At 37.7% G+C, this 25,901-nt stretch overlaps 1 long non-coding RNA gene across 1 annotated transcript; it reads left to right on the top strand.

Moving 5' to 3' along the window:
* The first annotated feature begins 480 nt into the window (after positions 1–480).
* Positions 481–3,154, top strand: LOC135084458 (uncharacterized). The gene is made up of 2 exons (XR_010259845.1): positions 481–1,178; positions 1,286–3,154. It is a non-coding gene; the product is annotated as an uncharacterized LOC135084458 (long non-coding RNA).
* Positions 3,155–25,901: the final 22,747 nt, after the last annotated feature.

Genomic DNA, 25,901 nt, shown 5'->3' with positions numbered 1-25,901 from the left:
ACATTTATTCGTATATTTTTGTTATAAAACACTCCTGCAATCATGAAAGAAGTATGATTAAGAGTAGGCGCGCACCGTTGATTTTTCGTCGGCCGATAGTTTAGTCGGGCAGTTGATCAGTATGGGCATGTATGGGAGTGCGCACACTACGCCGATTCGATTTGGCCGATTCTTCATACAATTTAAAATCGGGCACAACTATCGGCCAACTAAAAATCAACGGTGTGCGCGCTTACTAAGACTGAATTTTTCTGGATATCAAATTGCGTGGTATGTTAGAGCCCCTGAAGTCAGCATCAAGTAGTTCGTGACACCCAAAAGTGGCCAAAAAGTTGTCAACACAACCTTATTCCAAATTGTAACAAAGACGTGTTGTGTTTTTGGCTACTTTGGGTGTCACGAACTATTTGAAGCTGACTGTACATTACAGGTTTAACCATTTTCCGGCAGTTCCTCTGTGGTTGAGAATTCCAGGTGAAGCTAGGGACACGAAAAAAGTATCGATACTTTATGGTATCGAGTAGGTTTCTTTTCGATACCGATACTTTTGTACTCGATAACTTGTATTCGATACTTTTACTTACCAAGTACTTTTGACAGATATCGTATCGAATAAATTACTTGTTTTTTTATTTATTCATAATTTATGGCAACATTTGCAACGCCATCTTGTTCAATCTTGCTGAAGCTTTCATTCATAGAGATAGTTCCGTTGCCGGTAGGTTGCCGGATTCACATTTCATTTGTTTAATTAGTCTATGGTTCATTGGCTGTACTGTAGCTGTATGGACTTAGATCCCTTTGCCTAACCTCACGAAAAAATCATACAAAAAAAACTCTGGTTCATTCGTTCGTTGTTGTTAACTGACAGTTGGTTGTTATTTATAACATGTTGATATTTAATGATTTTCTTGCATTATTGATAAATGATAATTGACTTATTGATATTTCAACCTATTCAGAACAGCACTCACAATTATTCTGTGTTTGTATCGGGATTTGAATCAGTGCAATATCCAAAGAATGCCGCCTACCAAGAGTGACGTTTGGCAGTATTTCGTCAAGATTAACAAAGATGAGGTGAAATGTAAGATTTGTTTCAAAACTTTAAAATCGTCAGGGAATACGTCAAACATGAATAAACATTTAAAGAAACACCCTAATTCTGATGCCTCAAGGTAATTTTTTTTAATGATTATATGGTCCTTATTTATATAACCTAAAATTTGTTTTGTAGTCATTTAATAGGCGCACGAAACTGATTATTTTATATTATTCTTTTTAGTGTAAAAGGAGATAAAAAACAAACGACGATGTCGACGATTCAGAAAAAGTTAGAACTGTCGAATTTAACGAGTCGTGATCACGAACCCCAACCATCAACAAGTACATCGAAAGCACCTGAATCAGATGCATTGCTAACAACTCCTTCACCATCTGATGTCGAGAGAATTCCAATAGTAATCAGTGGTGATGGTGAGTTAGAAGAAACCTATGCACCACCTCCAAAAAAAAGGCAACTTTCAATTGTACAATCAATGGAACGAAAATACTCTTATTTGGATGGAGGAAAAGATTATTTGAAACTCTGCAAATGTTTGCTTTATTTTATTTGCGTTGATAAAAGACCGTTTGACATTGTGAAAGGGCGTGGGTTTAAAAAATTGATGCATCAAGCATGTCCATCATTTAAAATTCCTCATGTAGATACCCTTAAAGCACAATTCGAACACTTTTATAGTGTAATGCGTTTGAAAATAGAAAATATATTTGACAATGTAGATCACGTGGCATTAACCTGCGATATTTGGAGTGAGATGATGACTGTTACCAGTTATTTAGGGGTTACTGCTCATTATTTGCAAGAAGACAAACTGGTGTCACGTTGCATAGCTACCGTTGCACTGGATCAGCGTCATACTGGTGATTTTATCGCTGAAAAATTAAAAGAAATTTGTGCAGGTATACACATCAGTTTGGATAAAATAACTGCAGTAGTTACAGACAATGGCTCGAACATGATAGCCGGCATAGCAAATTTTCTAGAAAAGAACAAACATTTATCTTGCTTTGCTCATACAATTAATCTAATTGCTGAATCTGCCATGTCAGTCAATGATTTAGGAGCATTAGTAAGCAAGGTACGAGACATTGTAAAATTTTTCAAGAGCAGTGTAATCCTCAGTGACTCTTTACGTCAAAAGCAAACTGGGTCTCAACCTCTCAAACTGATTTTAGACGTGAAGACTCGGTGGAATTCCGTCTATTATATGCTACAGAGATACATTGAATTAGCACCAATAGTTCATCAAATTTTGATGTTAAATACAAAAGCACCACCCACACCATCGGCTGTAGAAATGCAAAATATTAAAACATTGATTTGTATTTTGAAACCGCTGGAGTATGTAACCAAAGAGTTATCAGGTGAACAGTATGTAACCATTAGTAAAATAATTCCGATGGTGAACTGTTTGAAGACGCAGATTAATACTATACCTATGGCTGTAGGTGATGGTGATGATCCCCATGGAAAGGTAATAGATACAGTAAAAAAAGAAATCCTAAAACAGATAGAACGCCGATTCGGACATATTGAAGGTAATTATTTGATTGCAATGTCATGTTTGCTAGATCCGAGATTCAAGAATATCCATTTTCAGGACGCTAAAGCTTGTGCAAAGGCAATTTCTTCACTGAGAAGATATATAACAACGTCTCCTAGTGTTATCGGCAGCGATCATGACAGCGATTCCTCTCTTGAAACAACTTACGATTTTTGGAGTCACCACAAGAAATTAGCTCACACGAAAAAGCGAAGTAAAACCAGTGCTTCATCACAGTTTGAAAATAAGGATGAAATAAGCCATTATTTATCTACACAGGTTTCGCCACTCTCTTTGGATCCTCTGAAACAATGGGAAGACATGAAAGTTGTTTTCCCAAAATTATATAAATTGGCACGAGAATTTTTATCGATTCCTGCGACTTCAGTGCCCTCAGAAAGATTGTTTTCGAAAGCTGGAAGTACAATTACTAAAACCCGTAACCGCCTATCGCCAAAAAGGCTCGACAAACTTCTTTTCTTGAGCGATTGTACCGAGGAGGAATGGGATTTATAATATTTTAGATTAAAAAATTGTGGCTTTACTTACAGGTTGTTTTTATTTATCTTAGGGCTGATTTATCCATCGTAAGGTATAAGTTAACAAACCAATAAAGTATAACTCAGCGAATCAAAGTTGTCTACACCTTCATATTTATAATAAATGCATAACATAAAGTGACACTTACTTTTAATCATATTACACTTTATTGGTCTGTTAAGTGTTATCAGACGATGGAAAAATCAGCCCTTATAATTATATATGTACCATTTGTTACTTTTTCATTTTCTCTTACTGTATGAATGAAGGTACAGACGATACTTACTGAACTGACTAACATTGACAAACTAACGTATGGCGTAGGCCCTGCCTGAGAAAAGAACTCGATACTTTGAGGTATCGATACTTTTGTGTCGATTCTTTTACGAGTACGATACTTTTTTATCGATACTACTCATGAGTACAGTATCGATACTTTCTATTCGATACCGTGTCCCTAGGTGAAGCTCGCTTCCACCTTCGGCCTGATCATCACTTTTCATCAGGTGAGATGCAGGCCAAGAGCTTCCTCGTTGTCGATAAAAAAAATAAGTGACTCGTGCGTGTAATGACCATTAATCGATCATCAGGTAGAGACATTATAACTATGTGTGTTTTGAACATTTCTATTATTGTAATCCTTAATTAAATATCAATAGAGTCTTTATCGGATTGGCACAAGCCAATGCCCAATTTCGTTTATTGGAAAACGGTTGAAAGCTAAATCTGTTATACTGCCAATTTATTCCAAATCCTCTTAACTCCAATAGCTATTAGACTGAAAATATAATAGCAATTATAAATATGTTGGAACAAATCTATTTTTCCCATCCCTGTCTGCCTGGGTGACCGGACACGTCGCAAATAGTAAAGCCAGCTCACTTTGAACAGCTCTAGGCCAACAGGCATCATATTTCTTGTCATAATTTTGCAGCAAAGCAAGGAGAGTGAAAGAGAAAGCACATTACTATAAGAAGAGAGTTAAGAAAGAAAGAAATTAAATAATGTCATTATCACATCAATTAAGCCAAAAAAAGCTATAAGACCGTTATCTTCATTGAGCATAAGCTTATTTCTATCAGTTAGATGACATAAAGTTAGTTCGTTGTTTTGTTCATTTTATACGAGTACAGTAGCTTTGTTATCACTGCCTGTTATAAAAATATAGAAAACAATAGAATAATTAGGTAGCGCATTTTCTTACATAACTTTTCAATTCCTATCATTGGAGGTCCGAAAATATTTCTCATACAATTTGATACCATAATGATCATTCTTCATAAAAAATTTAAAACCTACATATTTAAAAACATAATCATTGATATTCATAATATCACTAATCATACACTTAGTTTTTACTAATATTTGTTTTCATATATTTTTCTATACTAATGATCGAAACTCATAATCATTCGAATAAATAACTATAATATTCATAAATGTGATGTATCATAATATTTGTTTTCATAAATTTATTACTCATAAGTGTATTTATCCATATTATTATTGAAAATCATGATGTCTATATTCGTATTAAATCGTATTTTAACATTAAATTAATTTGAAATGGTCCAAAACAGGCAATATTTTGTGCCACAAAACTAACGTGACAGAAACGAATCGCTGCAAAACCGACTCCACGTAGTCTTGTCTGCCCTACCCCTAGAGTGTAATTTAAAAGCCGGAGGTGCGGAGGGAGGGCAGCCCTCGCCCGCTGTAAAGAGGCTCAGGCGCCCGGGTGAGCTGGAGCGGCTGAGGCTGGTCGCCGAGGCGCCGAAGGCGCCGATGGCGATCCAAAAAGCCGAAGCTGCGGAAGCAAGCGTGGGTGCCTGAGCCTCGTTACGCAAGGGCGGAAGGGCTGCACATCCCGCAGCGCCGGAGACGAGGAGATACCAATGCATGCTGCATGCTTGCTTTCATGCTGCATGCTCTGCATGCTGATCTACTCTACTAAATTATATATGATTTTTTTAAAGATACGAGTATGTCTGTTATAAAGTAAATTATTCTGAACAACAACATTATGAGTTGAAGTATGTTCTTAGTAACAACATTATTAATTAAAACAATATGATCAATGAATGTTATGAAGAAAAAAGATCTGAAAATAAAAATTATGTATTTTAAATGGTTCTTGGTAGTAACAGTATTGATAAAAAAATTATGATTACTAACTGTTATGAGCTCCGATGGTAGTAATAAAAATGTATGAATAAAAAAAGTATGAAAAATAAAATTATGAAGAGAGATTATTATGAACACAAATCGGTAGTAAGACAAAGAATAGGATTTAGAATTTTATGTGAGCCAATATAGAACCAATAATTATGGTGATTAATTGTTCACAAGACTCTACGGGATTCGTAGACTCGGCCGCGAAGCTGCTCATCTCTGATGTATTTAGGAGCACTGGCTGTTCTTTTTACACTATAACGAAGGTGCAGCCATACAGGCGAGACCGAAAGCTTTTAAATCCGCCATAATAAATTACACTAATTCGATTTATACGAGAAACTGAAAATAAAACAACGCAGTTTAGCGCGTGCTATAAATTTTACCTAAATTAGTGAAACAAATAGAAACTTTTTAGTAGTTGCCAATAAAACACCATTACGTGTTTGGGCAGTGTAATAAAGTTATATGGCCATAGCTAAAATAAAAATCTGAGTTATTTATAGCCCAAATTGCTTTCAATGAACTCTATTGAACACAAAATACAGATAAATAACGCTGTAAAATAATAACGGTTGCGAATACGATTGGAAATCCTTGGGGGAGGCCTTTGTCCAGCAGTGGACGTCTTTCGGCTGAAACGAACGAACGAAAACGAATGTTTATGTAGGTAACTAGCTGCAGCATTTTACTTAGTGATTTAGAAAGACAACAAAATACACATACATAATTTAAAAAATTATCATATGACAGACAGGACAAAATCTATGATAGAGAAATACTTAATCGAGTTCTGAGGGCTTAGTGTGAGCACAGAATAAGTAATAGTACCATGGTATGAGTTTATATCAAACGTCACTAGTGAGCGCGTCAAAAAAATCTACCTATGAAGATTTTAGTTCTTGAAAGTATCCGCTAGGGTCGCTATACAGTCTGTCATACATTTAATGACATTTTTTTACGCAGTCAGTCACTAGTGAAACGTTTAATGTAAACACACTGAGCACCCTGAGCGTTTTACAAGGGCCTTAGCTTAATTTCAGTCATTTTCAGTAAATACAGGAGTTTTATCAAGATTTTTTTAGTTATACAGTATGGTAACCCTAGGTTATTTATCCCGAGGGATGCGCCATAATTTCTTTGAACAGTCAACTCTGCTTAGGCTCAACTCAGCTTAAAATTAATATACAAGTTTTGAGTGCCGTTGAACTTATTCGCTTACTATTAATTTTTAAGTAGCCTTTTGAGAAAAGTGGCGAATACTTTCATATTACTGAGTGGTTTAGTAAGGGAGAGGGGAAGGTTGTGATTTTCTAGAAATTCACCCCTTTTTTCGGGTGCTTGAACTCGTTAAGCTGTCATACAGACCGTGTGTTGAAATGGTTAAATCGCTAATTTTTTTGTGGGAAAATATTCGTTAGGGAATTCGTGGCAGTAATTTTGCAGGAGTGTGAATCATGTCAGGTATTATGAATCATATTACATATCTTCAGAACGTAAGTAACAAACAATGGAAGGTAATCTGTGATGTTAACACATCAGCTTGTGAAATGAGCCTCTTTTTATTTAAATTGATAAAATCGATTGGCTTCAGGTGGTTATTGAAATTTCGCTTGTTGATACTGAGCGACAGTTCTGAATTGCGGAGCCATTGGGTGAACCTATCCTTTTCAAGTGATTTAGACAGACAGACAGACGGACATGACGAAACTATAAGGGTTCCTTGTCAGGACTACGGAACCCTAAAAATGTTATCAATTACCTAATTTTTTTGGAATAAAACAAGTGAAAATCATATCACTTTTGCTGAGCCACTGAATCTATCATTATTACATTTATCATTTTTCAAATCCTGCACAAATCCTCCTTACTTCTGACAGGAGGCAGAATTTGACATTACCTTTTACGCGACTTTTATTATCACCTGTCAAGGCACAGATGTGTCGAATTATCCCCCCCCAAATCCCATCCCCGTTCGGGTCACGCTCGCAGAACAAATTAAGTTTTGTACGTGTCTTGACGTAACACATAGGCACAGATAAAAAATACAGGCACAAAAGACCGGATGTCCAAAAAAAGATAACATTTCTAAATGGCAGTGATGTTTTATTGATTGAAACGTAGAGCCAATTTTCGTGATTGAAATTAGGAAATGTTATGACATTGTCTGTCCGTTTCAGATATTTTAAGTTAACACGTTAAAAGAGCTCATGGGAATTTTGATACTTCTCTACGCTTGGTCATTGAACCGTAGAAGACGGAGGGGTCCGCTTAGGATACACGGAGAATTTGGCTTACACTCCCCACGCTGGCCAGACGGGTTGGATGGAGAGCCTGATGTTCGCATATTCAATTTTCATTCCATTCAATTTGTGCCGTGTTGCCACGGCTTGGCAGCGTGAACCACCCATCTCACTGTCACCAACTCGCGGGAAGCCGAACCATATCTTCGAACTCCTCCTATGTTCTTCTGATTAAGTTCGTTGCGGGCCCAATGACAGTTTAACTTTCCCCCGGGACAAACTTGACCTCCACTGGTTGGGTTTTTATTAGCGATAAAGCTGTAGATCCTGGCTACATAAGAGTTGTGGCGGTGGGAACGAGAAGTGGGAATAGTCCAGTAACACCAACTCAGACCGGCTTGGATGAGATCACTCTGAAGCCACGGAATCCGGATATTCGCGGGAGTAGTTAGTTAGTAATCAAGTAAAAACAAAGTTCTTCTTATTTGTGGATGATTCTATCATCACATGAAACAGCTGTCTTCTTTAGTTATTTTTAAATTGCCAGAATAAGTCGCGACGAACAATACGTTACCAGAGACAGGAAAACTCGTATTTTTTCCTATAACATACCTTAAGGCTGTGATCCACTGGGATCATACTAGCTGACAAAACATTTGAAAGTTGTGAGCCATTCTTATGATCCAACTGCAGCGACACTAATCCCTAAAGCAGACTAAGTACGTTTTTTTCGGACTATTTATCCATATTCATGCCATAGTTAATAGACAAAAATATGGATAAGTCTACAGCATTAGTGTGCATGCTGAGCTCCTATAACCATTCCAACATCACCCCCCAACCAAGCTGTATACTGCAACTTCGTAATTTTATCCATCTCTCACTCAAGTCTGGATATTGCTGCTCTACTTTCTAGTTTTTCACCAATTGCAATCCTATAGATAAAATATATCTTTGCCTATCGCCGCAGCCTCCAAACATCTCCCACTGGAATCATGCCTCAAAATACAGGGTGAAAACCCGTCTCAAACTGAAGTCTGTATTCGGATCACGCGCCGACCCAAATATTTGGCCACCCTGCACCTTTATTGGAAATTAGAGCGTTCATTTTTCTTGCTTGCCTCCTGCGAATTGTTATGGTTTTTATGGAAGGTTCTGTTTTGTTGTTAGGGATAAATGGTGTTTAGTTTATAGAAACTCAATAATATGGGAATAATGTTCTCAAATCTAGTTTTACATTGATGGTGCGTAGAACAACTACATGAAACTTAAAAATTATAAATAACTTGAAAAAATCGAACTGCCTAAGGCGGGAATTGAACCCACGACCTTCCGCTTGCCGGGCGACTGCTCTTCCAACTGAGCTACTTAGACACAAAAAAATACCCTAGAGGTTACGTAGTGAAAATAATCTTCAAAAGATTTAAGATGTACTTAGTTAGACCAACTGACCAATGGCAATGTAGAGTACAGTAAAAAAGTGGACAATTGATTGATTCCCCGCAAATGGAACGAAGACAAAAAAATTCTTTGATCTATTTTTTTCCACAATGGAGAAGCTCTTGGCCTGCATCTCACCTGATGGAAAGTGATGATCTGGCCGAAGATGATAGCAAACTTCAACCGGCATCCTCAACCAGTTTTCTAAAAAAGGTTATCCTATGAACTTACAAAAATAGAAACACTAAAATAAAAGAAACAAGAAACAGTACAAAATTATATTGCATTATTACAAATATTAAAGTAAATCACCTAAACACAATTCCTCTCGTACCTCTTGACCCACATTCGCAGAAATGTCCTCTACATCCTCGAAAGGGTCCTTTATTTCCATGGAGGAGGGGCCAGAATTGCATATCTTTACGATTATATTACATTAAGGCCTTACCGTAGCTTAAATACAACAGTATAAACAACACCTGGTTGATACCAGTCATTTTTGAAAACTTGAATCAGGTGCAATCATCATCGTCATCATAATTTCAGCCACAGGACGCCCATTGCTGAACATAGGCCTCCCCCAATGATTTGGACATCGCACGGTATTGGTAGTCTTTACGACCACATAATCACCTTCTGTAGATCTAGTGATGCACAAAGTTGAATGGGGTAATAACATCTTACAAATTGAAAATTGAAATTCTGTCTTCCTTTTCCATAATAATATGTGACACTGCAATCTTTATTTGGGCAGTTGGCCCGACAGGGGTCGGGCGCGGCAAAAATTTGGCACAAAATAAGAAGAATACTCCTACTAGGTGGTCCGACGATCTGGTAAAGGTCACAGGAAGAGCCTGGATGCGGGCATTGCAGGACCGTTCATTGTGGAAAACCTTAGAGGAGGCCTGTGTCCAGCAATGGACGTCATTTGGCTGAAACGACCGAACGAACGAAGAAGAATATTAACTAAATTAAGATGAGTCTTGAAAGTTAAAAGGCGAAGATTTCTCCCTGTTCCTTGATGCATAATTATGTTAAACATAACTTTAATAAGCAGATAAGTTCAACACTAATAATAGGGATGCGGTTAGATTAAACGCAAACTTAATTGACGTATTAATTTATGAACTGTCAAAAGATAATTTCGCTTCAGACGTTCTCTAATTTGCTGTTATAGTGAAATTATAATGGTATTTCTAGTCTATTTTACAGGAGATTAGCTGAGCATCTTATAATGGGTATAACGGGATTTAGTTTGCAAGTGAAGCCGTTTTGATGTGCCCATTATCGCCTTAAAAGTGAACTTGAGTTCAGGCTATTATAGGTACAGTTTTGTGACGTAAAACGCAGATTTGCTGAAAATCAAGTGGCAGTAGGCGGGGCACATAGCTCATAGAGACGATGGCCGTTGGGGCAGAAAAGTTCTCGAATGGCGACCACGGGCTGGAAGACGTAGCATGGGCAGGCTACAGGCTACTAGGTGGACCGACGATCTGGTAAAGGTCGCGGGAAGAGCCTGGATGCGAGCAGCGCAGGACCGTGCATTGTGGAAAACCTTGGGGAGGCCTTTGTCCAGCAGTGGACGTCATTAGGCTGAAACGAACGAACGATTATGACGTGACAGGACATACAAATCTGAAGTCACGCTGACGTTTGACCGTCACAAAGTCACCCTCTCTTGCCGCTCTCATATCTCAGGCACCGAGTTTAGCGCTAGGCCTATGGTTAGTGCTATTAGGAATATTGTAAATCAGTCTTTCCCAAAGTGGGCGATAACGCCCCCTTGTGGGCGCTACAGGCTTAAAGGGGGGCGGTAAGACCCAGAAAAAAAATCGGGACATTGTGTAGAGGCTTGGGAAGCGTCATCTACTAGGAGGACTCTTAGACATCGACTGAGCTCGATTCCTGACTACAAAAATGGGGGGCGCTAAAAATAATTTATTCTCAAACTAAATAAGTTTGGGAACCGCTGTTGTAAATGTACTGAGCTGGCTGTTATTTCTATGTTGTGTCCTTGTTTACGGCTCCCATACCCATATTCCTGCTCACAACATTATGTAAATTCCTCGAGGGACACGGCATAATAGACTTTTGATCATCATGCCCGTCTCGTAGGAACACCGCGCGAATGACAATGTTTTGTTTCGATACTGATAGTAAGTTGTTTTGTTTGTAATGGGTTTAGTTAGTACATAGTGGTAAATGAACTAAGATTTAAGAGGACATAGTAAAATTAAGTGGGTACCATGGCATTCGATGTTATCCCCAAATAACCTATGTTCTTCCTATACAACGCACTGTTCGTTGTATAGGAAGATCACAAATTATCACCATAAAATAATGCTGTTTTTTTTTTATTCTAGACAAGGCAGGTATTTGACCGCAATCACTTGTTTAAAAGCTTTTCTGATAAGAAAGAAAAATTGAAACTAAACTTCATATTCGTAAATAATAAAAGTAAGACTTTTCGTAATTATACCTACTTAACCTAACTTGTGCTTAATCTAGATGCTAGGGACTAGGATGATAGTCATGGTCATTTATTTTCTGCAAATAGACTTTTAAAAAGAGCTTTTTCACTTTGCACAAACAATACACAGTAGAAAGGAACGAAAAATATAGACAAAACTTTTGAAACAAGAAAAAAAAACCCACCAAACCAGGAACTATAGGATATGCAAACAGAAAAGTTCGGAAAACGAATGAAAATCTAACTGTTTCTAACGAATATTCGCACAAAGCGCAGTGTTAGTTCGAGGAACAAAAAGGTCCACAAACATTTTAGAAACGGAATAGACGGAATCAAATAAACTTTCAAAAAAATCCCGAAACTGGAATTCGAAAAACGTTCTAATCCAAATGGTGGCGCAAAAAATTGGCAAGAGCGAACGAATGTTGGAGTGGTTCGGCAGAAAACTATTATGGAATGAAATGATATGTATGAAATTGATCAACATTGTTTTGTCTTTCACTATGACAGTAGGTAATAATAACCAATGGATACCATACCATTACCTATACATATACCAGTACCATAAAAACATTTTTTTTAGGAAATTAAGGGCAATAATCAGAATTTCCAAAAAATACAGGTAACAGGTACATAGTATAGTGCTAGTTTCGTGTGGTTTTGTAATAGAAATTAAGTCCAGCTGTTCCAACTTCGAACCGTGGCATGCAGTCGTCTTTATGGCGCTATTCTATTCGCATTAGTTATTACAATAAATCATACAATGGAATGAGGGAAGTCGTGATTGAAATGAGGAGGTGATTAAGGGAGGGTACAAAAATATAATAAGTTATCAGTCAGTTGAAAAACAATATGCAATGAGACAATTTTCGGGCCTAATTTCGATAAGACACAATACTTACTAAAACCCAGAACTTGAAACCATTTATCTTTGATATCCCACCAAAGGATCTCCAAACCATTCGCATAGCGGACTTATCAATTATTCGCCCGCTGAATTTTCGCGAACGGCAACACAATGGCCCATCAATCCGGGAACAAAAAGCTGGCAACACTAACATGCCGTGGGACAATGGGGGAAAAAGCGCGCGCCCGCCCCATCTTTGATTTTGGATGAGAGACATGATACGAGTGTTTAGCCGTTTAACAATTAGCTGGTTGTATGTTTGTTTTTTTATTATTAATTAAAAGCTTCGGGCCTGCGAGGAATTCGGTTTTTACAAATATCTAGTCAATTTTTCTCTTTATAAAACCTTTTCTTTGGAATATTTGAAAAAAAAATGCCCAATCGGTTTCAACCAGTAACGTCTTTCTCGAGTTTTGCTCTGAGTAACATGGGTATATGCCAGTTAATTTGAACAAGAATGCCTATTGATGCTAGTTAAATTCTTATCTTATCTATTGGTTTGACAATGTCCCCGTGTTTCGGTGTACAGTGTGGAGTGGGATCTCCCTACTCAATAGTTCTGGTTTCGATTATAATTTAATTATCCACAACAGGGAAGCTTTTGGCCTGCACGAGATGCAGGATACAGGTGAGCCTGATGGAAAGAGATTATCAGGCCGAAGGTCCACCCAGAATCCTCAAGCACAGAGGAACTGGCTACTATACAGTATAGTATAGTCTATACTGCCTCTAAACTGCCAATGCTGTCAAAATTTTTGTATGGCGACAGAGTTCTATAAAATCATTGTACTATACAGTTTCAGTTTCAATTCACACTTTTATTTAAAAGTTATCTAGCGCCTATATCTAATGGTTTGGTCCAATATTGGTTTGGCCATCACCAGGCACCAAGATGGCGTCTACACAAACTATCAATCCGCACGTCACAGCCTATAGAAATTGCAAGACAAATGATCCCTATCCTCCAGATTGCACACATCAATATTACACCTAAACACTAATGACACATTTCTATACATTGGCGTCTCGCTCCCTCGCACACAATGAGAGGGGGACACAAAAGAATACTCCAGTATTCATGGGGTAGGTGCAGGCGTCGAAGCGTGAGCTAGACTACTCGATGACGATGACCCAGTGATGTGAAAAAGTTGGGTATCGATATCGATGGAAAGTGTAAAAAATAAGAAATGTCAAAGGAACATAAGAAAACATTCAACATAGCAAGCCTACCACACTTTTTTTTTGGGGAAAAAATGCATTGAATTGCATACCTATGCTGCAGGGACAGGGTAGTTTATATGGGGCTCACCAGAAGGACAAAGCATACCTACTAAAATATCCCGGTGCTCGTCTTTCGCCATAAGTTAAAATCAGTGGTGAAGGTGATCTGACATTAGATTCACAATCACATCATTTTTGTTGAAAAATAGCATACTACAAGGACAAAGTTTAGCTTGATGTGCTGTCGTTTGTAACTTAGACTTCTTCAATATTCTTCTAAGTTACGGGTCACCATTACGGTTTCAATGGCCGCTTTCCACTGGGACAAACTTGGCCATCACTAGTTTTACTTTTCAAAATAAACTTATGCTTGCCACTATCACTGGCCGCCAAGGCATACCAATTCTCACTACTATCACTATCAGCCAAGACATTCCAAGCCAAGATAGCGGGATATGGCGACATCCAGTCTGTTGATTCTTCCCCCTTGCCCCATTGTAGTTGAACTAGCTAACGACGCTAAGCACCTCGCCTAATCGCTAACGAAGTCATTATCTAGCCGCTTGCTAGGCTATTACATTTTATAGATTCCATGGAAGCGATCCAGTTTTACAGAACATTCTATATTTCTTTTTGGAAGAGAAAATACCCATGTCCTATAGTTTTGAGCGGTCGATCGATTTCAGAACAAATTACTTGTCTCTCCAACACAAAAGTTGCTTTTAGCTTACTGGAATAAGGTTAATCATAGGATTAAAGAATTTCAAAACTTTTACTGTCCTCTTACACTTTTTCTATCGAAAAACGAGTTTATCGATATTTTTTTCCACATCACAAGTTCAAAATAGACACTGCCACTTGATGACTCCTTCGCTAGCTCGCATTGAAACTGAAAACATCAGCGGTACTCAAAAAACTCGAATGATTCTCGAGACGAACTCATTTCACTTAAACTTTTTTTGTTTCACCAATACTAAACCAAGCATAGAGAAAAGGAGTAAACGAGTCTGGAAAATACTGTAACGGTATCTACCTTACTTATGAGTTTGATCTATGGTATAGTCTGGTCTCTGAGCACGTAGAATTTTGTCCAATGACCCCAAGCAACCCATCCTTATCGCTCGCGCGTAATTATATTGCTGTCGGGACTGTGCATTGGACAAAATTCTACGTGCTCAGAGACCTGGCTTTAGCTATGATCATTCAGCAATGTAATCCATAGTCGAAACTAGGGACTGCGTTAATACTCGTAAACTGTAAACCAGTTTAACTATAAGGCAGGTATTTGACCGCAATCGCACCTGGTGTTAAGTGAGATGCAGTCTAGGATGGTACATACCTGCCCTGTAAGTGCCTATTCACTCTCGCCTTGAAAAGGCCCGGATTATAGTGTTCGGGAAAGACAGCAGCAGGCAGCGAATGTCCCTAGCTGTTAAAATGCGTTTAAAAAGAGTTAGCGAAACTCTTAGTGCGAGCTGGTGGAATGTCGACAATGTAGAGATAGTACGCTAACCTGCGTCTGGTTCCTCGGTGATATAAGGCTGGTGGAATTAGCATTAGAACCAGTGCATTCTTAAAATAGCACAGTAAAATTAGATGCCTCTTATTTCCAGACGTGCCTCATCATCATCATCATCTCAGCCATAGGACGTCCACTGCTGAACATAGGCCTCCCCCAATGCTTTCCATGCTGCCCGGTTAGTAGCGGCCTGCGTCCAGCGCCTTCCTGCTACCTTTATGGTGTGGTCGGTCCACCTTGTGAGTGGATGTCTGACGCTCCGCTTTCCAGTACTAAAGTGGCCGCCACTCCAGAACCTTGCTGCCCCATCGGCCGTCAGTTCTGCGTACTATGTGCCCTGCCCATTGCTACTTCAGCTTGCTAATCCGTCGGGCTATGTCAGCGACTTTAGTTCGTTTACGGATCTCTTCATTTCTGATTCGATCTCGTAAAGAAACACCGAGCATAGCCCTCTCCATAGCACGCTGTGCAATGCAATGCCTCAATAATAAATATTAGAGGTACATCTTCTTATTTCTAGACGTGCCTAGACCACATTACACCTAAATAGGATCAAGCTAAGAAAATACTTTAGACAAAAGGTCACAAAAAGGTTGCCGCCGGTCAAACAAGCCTGAACTTTGAGCGACTCGGTTACTGCTCGCGAAATGTACAATCGATATTATGATCATTCGATTTGCAATCGCAGAACCGATGCGATGTTTGAACTGTATTTTGCTTGGGTAAGCCAATTATAAAGTGTTATCACAAACCAATGATGACTAATATAATTTTAAAGAAAATGTGTAGATTATAGGAGAAAGAAAGAATTTATTTAGTAAATACAAAAAGTAAGATCTAGGTTTAAGCCTTTAAAAGGCAGTGGGAATATAGTACACCCACCATATTTTGAGCATTATTCGCTTGTCTTAAGGTCCAAAAACAATGAAAATTTTGATTATGTTATGACTGCTAAAGGGTTAAAATATTAGGTTTTATTTAATCTAGTCTGTCATCACCTGCTGAAAAGGTTTCGATGCATTTGGAAAAGATAACCTGCATAGAAACGCAATTAAAAGAAAAAAAAATGTAATAAGTACTACTGGCTCTATATTCCTAAGAAGTGCTAAAAAGTATTAAAAATCTTACCTTCTGCTGCCAATGCGCATAGAAGACCTGAAAATAAAAAATATACATTTTAATGGGTTTAATATGTCAACCGATTTATGTAATAAAGACTTGACGAACTGTTTCTTACGCAAATAACTTATCTCATTTCAATTGTAACCCTGTATCACACACCCGACCTTCATTAAAGTTCGATGCCCTCAAGTTTAGGTTAACTCTAGGTCTACTCTTTAGGTTATTGTACTATAATTGAGGAGCACCCTGGGGGTCAATCCTTGAATGTCATACGAATAATATAAATAGTTGGAATTTGGAAAGCTGTATCTTGGACTAGCTTCTTGTCGCAGCTTTGCACGTGTTTCAGACTATCAAAACAACTCATCATATCAGCATCAGGCAGTGCACTAATAGACGTTAGCCTCTCCTAGGAGTGTCATATAGCGCGAACTCCCGCTTTTTTCATCCAGAACAAAGGGTTCAAAATGACATTTTAACTTTGACCTGGATAAATCAAATCAAATGGTTTATTTAGATAGGCCTTTTCCAGGGCACTTATAATACACGTCCCAAATATAGCTTGCTCTATCACACCACTTCGGGACAACATAATATGGATTATGAACTGGTGCTGAGAAGAAGTGGCGGAAGAAACTCAGTCACCTTTGTCAAGTCAAATCTGATCTTTATTCGTTGGCTTGTTATAGACGGTCAAGCTGGCAACACAGCACTTACAGTGGTGGTAACGAGAAGTGGAAAAGTCCAGTTAGTCAAGTGCTCTAAAATCGTACATTTCAACTTGTGGTCCAGCCCTCCAACTACTGGTCACACTAAAACTAGTCACATGTAGCAATTAAATCGCAATCGCAGCGTAGCCGCTAACGAACCGCACTCGACTCGAGTGTTGCGCGGAACGCGATATTTACGTCAGTGATTTCTGTGGTGCGCTTTCAAATTACTTGCGATATGTTCGTGGTTTTTTGAGGGTATGTTACTTTTTAGTGAGCACTTCGGTTTTAAGTTTTTACTCGCATGCTGAAATGGATTTTCGCAACCGTATTTTCTGTTCGATTACTGAACAACCGTTTATTTTTGTACGAGAACATTTTGGAAGACGTAGCGTGGGCAGGCCTCCTACTAGGTGGACCGACGATCTGGTAAAGGTCGCGGGAAGAGCCTGGATACGGGCAACGCAGGACCGTTCATTGTGGAAAACCTTGGGGGAGGCCTTTGTCCAGCAGTGGACGTCATTTGCCTGAAACGACGACGACGACGAATATACAAAATACTTATCCTATCATCACTTCAATCCATAACATGAAAGCTGTACTAAGAAGTATAGAAGAAAATACTGTAGACCTTTCAATACCTCATCATCATCATCTCAGCCATAGGACGTCCACTGCTGAACATAGGCCTCCCCCAATGCTTTCCATGTTGCCCGATGGTTAGTTTTCAATACCCACTGAAGTCTTACGGTGACTTGGCCCACCTTCAGTTTGATCCACGGTCCAAGTCGCCGGATTGAATTTTTCAATATTTTTTCTTTCGGCAACTTGGCCCACGGTCAATGTTCTTGAAAGTTGTCAATCTTAGATCAAATCTCTACATTCTCATCCAGACACTGCCATCTTTCCCTATATTTTCAAGTCTATCTGTACTTGTCACACCTACCAGCACCTCTCTATGAGTGAAAGGGATGCTAAAATAATAAAATAAGCTGTAAGGCAGCCCTGTTGAAATTCTATACTCCAAAACAGTGGGCACTAAAAACAGCAGTCATATCCCCCGACGCCATTGCTTATTTAAAAAGCTTTTCTAAAGACTTAATTATAAAACCAAGAATCTCAACTCTTTTATGCTCTTACAAGACATTTTGTTTGTCGAACTACCGTCTGGCACCGTGTGAATTATTTATACCCTGGAATTCCCTGGAATATGGAAAAAGTTTCTTTATTTCCATTCCTTTTCCAGGTTGTAATGAGTTCTGCGGGGAGGATGTTTCTAAGAGCTCCATTATACTAGATTTTTCAAGACTTGTTTGTCGTTGCATTTTGTATTTGACTTTTCTTATTGGTAAGGTTACAAATCCTTCGATCAAGGGTCTTGTTGTTTGTTGTCTTTAGAGGACCAGCAGATTAAAGCTTCTAATTAGTATGAGGAATCTGCCGATACTAAATCATACCAGGCCTGTTCATCTCCGCGAGTTTACATCGAAAACAAAACACGCACGATAGCCCACCTACAGGATACTATTCGACAAGGCCTCACATACGAGCGAACATTGACTCACGCACGCGTTGTCTTGTGTATGATGGAAGAAAATAAAGAAAATGGTGTACTAAATACTGTGCAGTATTTAACTGCCTAATTAATAAATAAAAACACAGAATGTACTTTTTTAAGTTGGCTCAAGACACTGAGAGGTAAATAAGTAGTTAATATTATTCATGATAATTCATGCTCAATCATGTATTTCCTCCGCCATTTTCCGCAGTTTGGCACCTCACGTCACATCATTTTACCGAAGTCAGCCCTATCTATAGCTTCGGCGCAGTGCCGATCACTGACGTTTGTCAACAAAATGGTGCTTGACTCTTGAGACAGGCTAAATTACACCATATTGTTAATGACATTGAGCATACATTTTTTTAAATACCTTCGCGAAGTAAAACTTCTGTACGTAGTACTTATTATTATTCTGTGGTAGTACTTATTATTATTCTGTGATCATACCATGATTTGGTCTTGATCTGCGTACATTATAACTGGTTCATACTGATTAACAGCCTAGCCCAACTATTGGCCGATAAAAAGTCCCAAATGTATAATTTTTGGGCTTGAAAACTCAAATGATTTATTTTGCTAAGATAAGCAGTAAAGATTATTTTTCAGACTTTACATCGCTGGGCGCGTATCAAGCAACCACGGGCATAATCTAAAATAGTATTAAAATTAAAAATCTAAGCGTATTTTTATAAAAATTCAATGCACACATGAACGAAGTGGCAGAATTTTATTAGAAGGGTGACGTGACGTGACTTTCGATGCAAACTTGTAAGGATTCTGTTTACCCTTTTCGGCGACTTTCGGTAGAGCTTAAAAAGGCAGTGTAATAATATGTAGTTACAGGTATATCTTGAAGCTTTTTATAGTACACGTAAGAAAATGTATCATTTTAACTTGGAGGTTTAAAGTTATTAAAAGTCTTTCATCAATCAACCTTTACTTTTTTTGCCTTTCTGTATGAAGCTGAAGCCATAATAATTATGTAGGCTAGGTACCTACCTACTCTGCAAGTTAGTTTTGTAGTTATTTTGTATTGTGCCAAATAAATGTTTTTTTTTTAATTTCTATTTCTGATATAGTTTTTTTTATGCAGAACAAGGCAGGTATTTGACCGTAATCGCACCTGATGTTAAGTGAGATGCAGTCTAGGGTAGTTACATAAAATATCTGCCCTGTAAGAGCCTATTCACTCTCGCCTTGAAAAGGCCCGGATCAAAGTGTTCGAAAAGGCAAGTGGTCATAGGAAGAAAAGTCAGATTAATCATTGAAAAACCACTCCACCTAAAACTAGTAGTAAAAGTTCTAAACTAGGGATTTACAGAGTTGTAAAACAAACTACAAGCAAATAAGACTAGTTTCCCTAATTAGAAAAGTAAGAACGAACTAGGTCCTAGCATTTGAACTAGTTTTAATGTAGGGTCTAGTATAGAGGCAGAAATTAGTCTAAAATAAAAAAGGTCTTAAAAGAACTGAAAAATAAATTGAGTTTTGTTCCGTTCTACCCAAAATTTATGCGGTTTAATGCGGGTTGTACGCAGAACTGACTGCCGATGGGGCAGCAAGGTTCTGGAGTGAACAAGGTGGACCGACGACCTCATAAAGGTAGCAGGAAGGCGCTGAATACAGGCCGCTACCACACCGCTACCAACAGTACCAACCGATCATTATGGAAATCATTGGGGGAGGCCTATGTTCAGCAGTGGACGTCCTGTGGCTGATATGATGATGATGATGAGGATTGCAGACCAAGAGCTAAGCTTAGTAAGTTTAGTTTAGCTCGCATAGCTGGCTTATTCCACTATTCCCCGTTGACAATCCCCGTCAACGGGGATCAGTAAACAAAAAGTTCATTGATCCCCATTACTTTAGTACCTATGCAATTTGCAGTTTGGACACAACTATGGAAAACAGTGTCAACTGTGCGAGCTAAGCTGAACTAAGCTAAACTAAGTAACGCCCGTATTCACAAACGATGCTTGCGTGAAACAGCAACACGAACGCACAGCGTTGAATAGAGCTCCGTGATTGTATGTGACCCTGTGCGTCCACGCGCACTGTGAAACCTCATAGTAATATTTGTGAATACGGGCGTTAGTATAGCTCTTAGTCTACAACCTGCATAAACCTGATAAACAAAACCATATCGCTAAAACAGCCCGTCAATTTATGTTGCGAGCCAAAATATTAGAACTATCGCGGAACCCATATTTCCAGCGTTCGCCAACATTCGAAACAGTGAATTTGAATTCAAAAATATTCATTCAAAACAGAGTAAAAAACGTCCGTACCGCGCCATTACGCTTGTCGAGGAGTTACGATGACGCACGCGCAGCCAGGTGGGAATGTAAGCTTTAATGGCCGGCGATAAAGTCCAGATTGGATTAATGCGGGTTAGGATTTCCATGCGGTTTTCGCTGTGGGGTAGGGGGTGAGAGGGAGCGGTTTTAGGAAAGTACTTTCTGAAACAACGTTCAAAATCCTATTGAGTCATAAGTCATAAGTTTATTCCATTTAAAAACAATATACATTGTGTTGGAAATAGGTACAATAATAATATAAGCATAATAAATAAGCATGCAAAATTACAATTAATCAGAATCTATACCAATGTCAAAATTAACCATGTCAATAATTAATAGCAATATTATACTTGCAAATAAAAAAAAAAACAATCAAAAATATTATCTTATACATGTCACTTTTTTTTAAATTCAATCTAGTTCACATGAAATTCAAATTCATTTCAATAATGTCACAACAATAAATTAATAAAATAAGTCAAATTAAAGTTGTGTCGGAAAACATTGTGTTGGAAATAGACCAGGTGTAATAATAATATAAGCATAATAAATAAGCATGCAAAATTACAATTAATCAGAATCTATACTATGTCAAAAATAACCATGTCAATAATAGCAATTATTATTTCAATAATGTCACAACAATAAATTAATAAAATAAGTCAAATTAAAGTTAGACCATTTTACAAAAATCCTCCACACTATAAAAACTATTGTATATTGATCAATCTATGATTTATTTTGTTAGATGGGATAATTTTATTACGAGCTTGGGATGTGTCTACTATAGTGTGTGGATATCATTTCAAATTTAACATGGCCTAAATGGTTTTGAGTTTTGACAAATAAAATAGGTGCTTTTTAACTGATTGAAACATGATTAATAATCACCTTGATGCTACACTTATGAGATAAATCTAAATCTAGTGTGGCTTTGAGCTCTATTGTACCAAATTGTATTGCTCTATTGTAGGCCATAATTATAGTGCCCAGACGCGTCGCGTCATATGAGTACGCGGTGCGAATATAGAGTAGTTTTTATTTTAGGTGGTATAATAATTAGCCAAAACAATAAAGAAGTAACTTGGTACACGAGGGTGCCTTGACAAATATAAAATTCTAAAACATAATTATCAAGTTTTTTACTATCCTGTGTGTGATACAAGCCCAGGTAGCTCAGTGTCAGACCTCATGAGTCTTTAAGACAACTGATATTAGCTCAATCGGTCTGCCTACTATAACTTCCCTCTAAAGCACGAAATAATGTAGCCCTCACAAAATTCTTTCAGTAGCTGTAAAAATACCTCAGATAGAACTTACGGATTTTTTTCTGTATAGTTTCATGACCTTTTTGGCAGAAACTAAGAATAATTTCAAAATGTTCATGACTTTTTTGACAGAAACTGTAATAATAATTTCCTACATTGGTTAGTGAACAACCCCTGAATTACTCGCTACCTCCCATCCCTTGGTCCGCGTAAACCCAGAGGGAGAACGAGCCTCGTAAATATGTCGGGTTTATAGTTGCGCACCCCTGCCCTCGCAGGGGTGGCGAATCTTGGACTTTTTTCTTTGCCCCCCCACTTACTGTTCATGTTGATTACTTGATTGCTTATCTCGGGTTTAAAACAGGCAGCGTTTAGCGAATTTGCTCCGTTTTATTGTTGAGTTGACAGTTGATGTTGTTTTGTAATAATAGTATCCTAGAGCTCACAGATATGGATAGATGCAGCATGTGAAAAAATTTGTATGAAGCCGAGCGTGCCACTTTTTAAACGTCTTTAGTGTCATTTTAGCGAATTTTAGTGATTGCCGCAACGTAAAAATAATCGTTTAATCGTACTGCATTCGCAAAGTCATCGAAAGATATCGTGTGACTCGATTCGACATTTAATTAATTCCGATAAAACTGATAATTTGTTAAATACCAAACCCAAAACATCTTTATTTACCTTTTTAAATTAATTAATTCTTACAAATCGTCAAATCTCGTTATTTTTTTTTTTAACCCTACCAGCGTTTCAAGACAAAAATTTGTCAAGTCCATGAATACATGGATCAGTGTGTGTCTTATTGTTATGAGTAAGTACGGTTCCTTGGGATCGGTATGAGTGCACCAGAGTGCACCACATACAGGGACCATGGTTTTAACTCTTAAGAGTAGGTACATCGCAGGATATGTATTAAAACAATGCTACTTTATACTTCTTCTACTGCTACTTAATTCTAATTAATTATTTGTTACTTGTGCTGTTAATTACAATTCTCAATCCGTAAATAAATAATTTCTTCTTTCTACCGTGTTCGTACTACTGTCCTCGTAAAATCATCGTAACCGATTGTTGTAATCGGATTACATGAACATCACTCGACCATGTATGTCCATTTTGACATATCGGAATGGCACGCTTTGACGATCAACTTGCTGTATCTACTCTAATCCATATCTGTGCTAGAGCTACATTAATTCCGTTTATTCTTGATAGAAAATGTGCCTTGATTAGTTTCTGTTGTGACGAAGGGTGGTAGTAATGTAGTAAATTGACTAAACTAATTTTCTTTTTGTTTTAGTTAGGTGGATAAATACGCCTAGCAAATGAAAAATTATGTATTTTCTATCTCTAGATACGTGTAAAAGGTACAAAAGGATATTTTGAGTATCTAGTAGACCAGTGGACACTTTCTAGCCAGAGATTACGAGTAGGGTTCACACAAAAACACAAGTTCTTGGCTTTTGATCATCTATCTATCTATACAGTGTGTCCGGGCATGTAGTGATCAAACTTTAAGGGCGTAATCTATGGACAATTTTATCGATGAAAATACTTCAAATTTGGGGCTTGACCCATTTCTGGCAAATTTACAAGGATTTAAGTTTTTAATTTTAGGTTTTCACCTCTTCCTTCAAAAACAAGTGATAGCGTGGGTAGCTTAACACTAATATACAAAAATTTTATATCATGCGATAGCCAATAAAATTATCTATTAGTTGAAGTAGAAAACAAATACAAGTTTCATACATTTTAAGGGTGTAAAAATGTATTTCATTAGAAATAAACATGATTTTTTTCATTTCTTTTTCAGTTATTGCCCAACACAAGAAAAACCAGGTCGTTAAGCTATGTTTTATTTGCATTGTGTTATTAGTATTTGAGCTATTCTACAAAACGAATGTAAATTTATTAGTCTACGTCTATTAGTTTCGACGTAATTGTTGAACAAAGATACTCCTTCCCAGCGGTTTCCATAGCGCACACGACATGCGAAAATGCACTGCCTGAAAGAATCACACAACCTATTCCGATTACTATGGAAACCGCTGGGAAGGGGTATCTTTGTTCAACAATTACGTCGAAACTAATAGACGTAGACTAATAAATTTACATTAGTTTTGTAGATTAGCTCAAATACTAATAATACAATGCAAATAAAACATACCTTAACGACCTGGTTTTTCTTGTGTAGGAAAATAGCTAAAAAATAAGTGAAAAAGTCATGTTTTTTTCTAATTAAATCCAGTCTTACTCTCTTAAAATGTATGAAACTTGTATCTGTTTTCTACTTCAACTAATAGATAATTTTATTGGCTATCGCATGATATAAATGATTTATTGATTTGATTTGATTTGATTTGATATAAAATTTTTGCTTATTAGTGTTAAGCTACCCACGCTATCACTTGTTTTTGAAGGAAGAGGTGAAAACTTAAAATTCAAAACTTAAATCCTGTAATTTTGCGAGAAATGGGTCAAGCCCTAAATTTGAAGTATTTTCATCGATAAAATTGTCCATAGATTACGCCCTTAAAGTTTGATCACTACATGCCCGGACACACTGTATAAATAAAAATAAATTGATGTTCGTTAGTCTGATTAAAACTCGAGAACAGCTGGGCCGATTGAGCTGATTTTGGTTTTAAAATGTTCGTCGTAGTCCAGGGTAGGTCTAAACGGTGAGCAAATACGCGCGCGATATTGTTTTTCTGTGACAGACAAAATTCCACGCGGGCGAAGCCGCGGGCGGAAAGCTAGTATAAAAAATAAATATTTTGACCTAATCGGAAGGGGGACCAAATCATTGGATGTTCGTAAGTCAATATTTATTTTTATAGGGTTTTTATTCCAAATACTGCGTTGCTTTTGACTTTACTTAACGACAAATTAATCGAAGGTTTTTCACTTACAGACTTTGGTGAACTGATTTTATTCTCTGAATAGATCATACCTATCAAAGCTGCGCATTTCTCATCTCATAAATTATATTAGAATCACTAACATTAAAAGTTGGAACTGACCAGTTTTTTAAAGACACGACGCGCTGTTCGACATATGGACGAGCATAATTATTTTTTCTGCACGTCCCTTCAGTTTTACGGCTTCTAAAGAGCTAATAAATATTTTAGCAACATTAATAATGTAATAAGCCATAATTACATACCCGCTGGTAGGCCGGGGGCGGGTCCGTCTACCTGGTCTAAAATGGTTGCCACAGTCAAGTTATAAATCGGTAGATACTTAAGTCAAAAAGGTCATGAATTACTGTAGGCTTAGGATGCGCGCTGCGATAAGCTTTTGTCGCGCCGTTTTATCGATTTTACGCGATAAGCCCATACATTTGTCGTCTAAAATCATCGATAAGATTTTATCACGACGCCTGGCCGGCTGGCGAAGATCGCGCGAAGCTCTATCAAGCAATGGATGTCCCAACCTTCCTAGCGATATAAGTACTGCCTAAATTGTGCCGTTTCGATTTTGTATATTTCATTTATTTTTCTGTTTGAATTCTGAGGTTTTGTGGTGGGTTTGGGAGGCTTTGTAGGTATATGTTGTTTTAATAAACTGAAAAGGATTGCGGAAATCTACAATAGTGCTTGAGTTTCTTGCGCGTTTCTTCTCAGCACTGGCCCATTTATTGTCCCGAAGCAGTGGTAGGGTTAAAACTGAGACGTGTATGTGCTTTTTAAAAGGCTACTTGCAAAAATAAGATGAGTTTTTATTGATTTTTTTGGGATTAACATAGATATTCAGGAGGTACAGAGGAAGTGGACCTACTGTACTCACGCCTATTATGTCAAGGTCTTTTTAACTCGC

The sequence above is a fragment of the Ostrinia nubilalis genome, chromosome 26, assembly GCF_963855985.1.
Source record: "Ostrinia nubilalis chromosome 26, ilOstNubi1.1, whole genome shotgun sequence".
NCBI lineage: Eukaryota > Metazoa > Arthropoda > Insecta > Lepidoptera > Crambidae > Ostrinia > Ostrinia nubilalis.
This window is presented reverse-complemented; position numbering and strand designations above follow the sequence as displayed.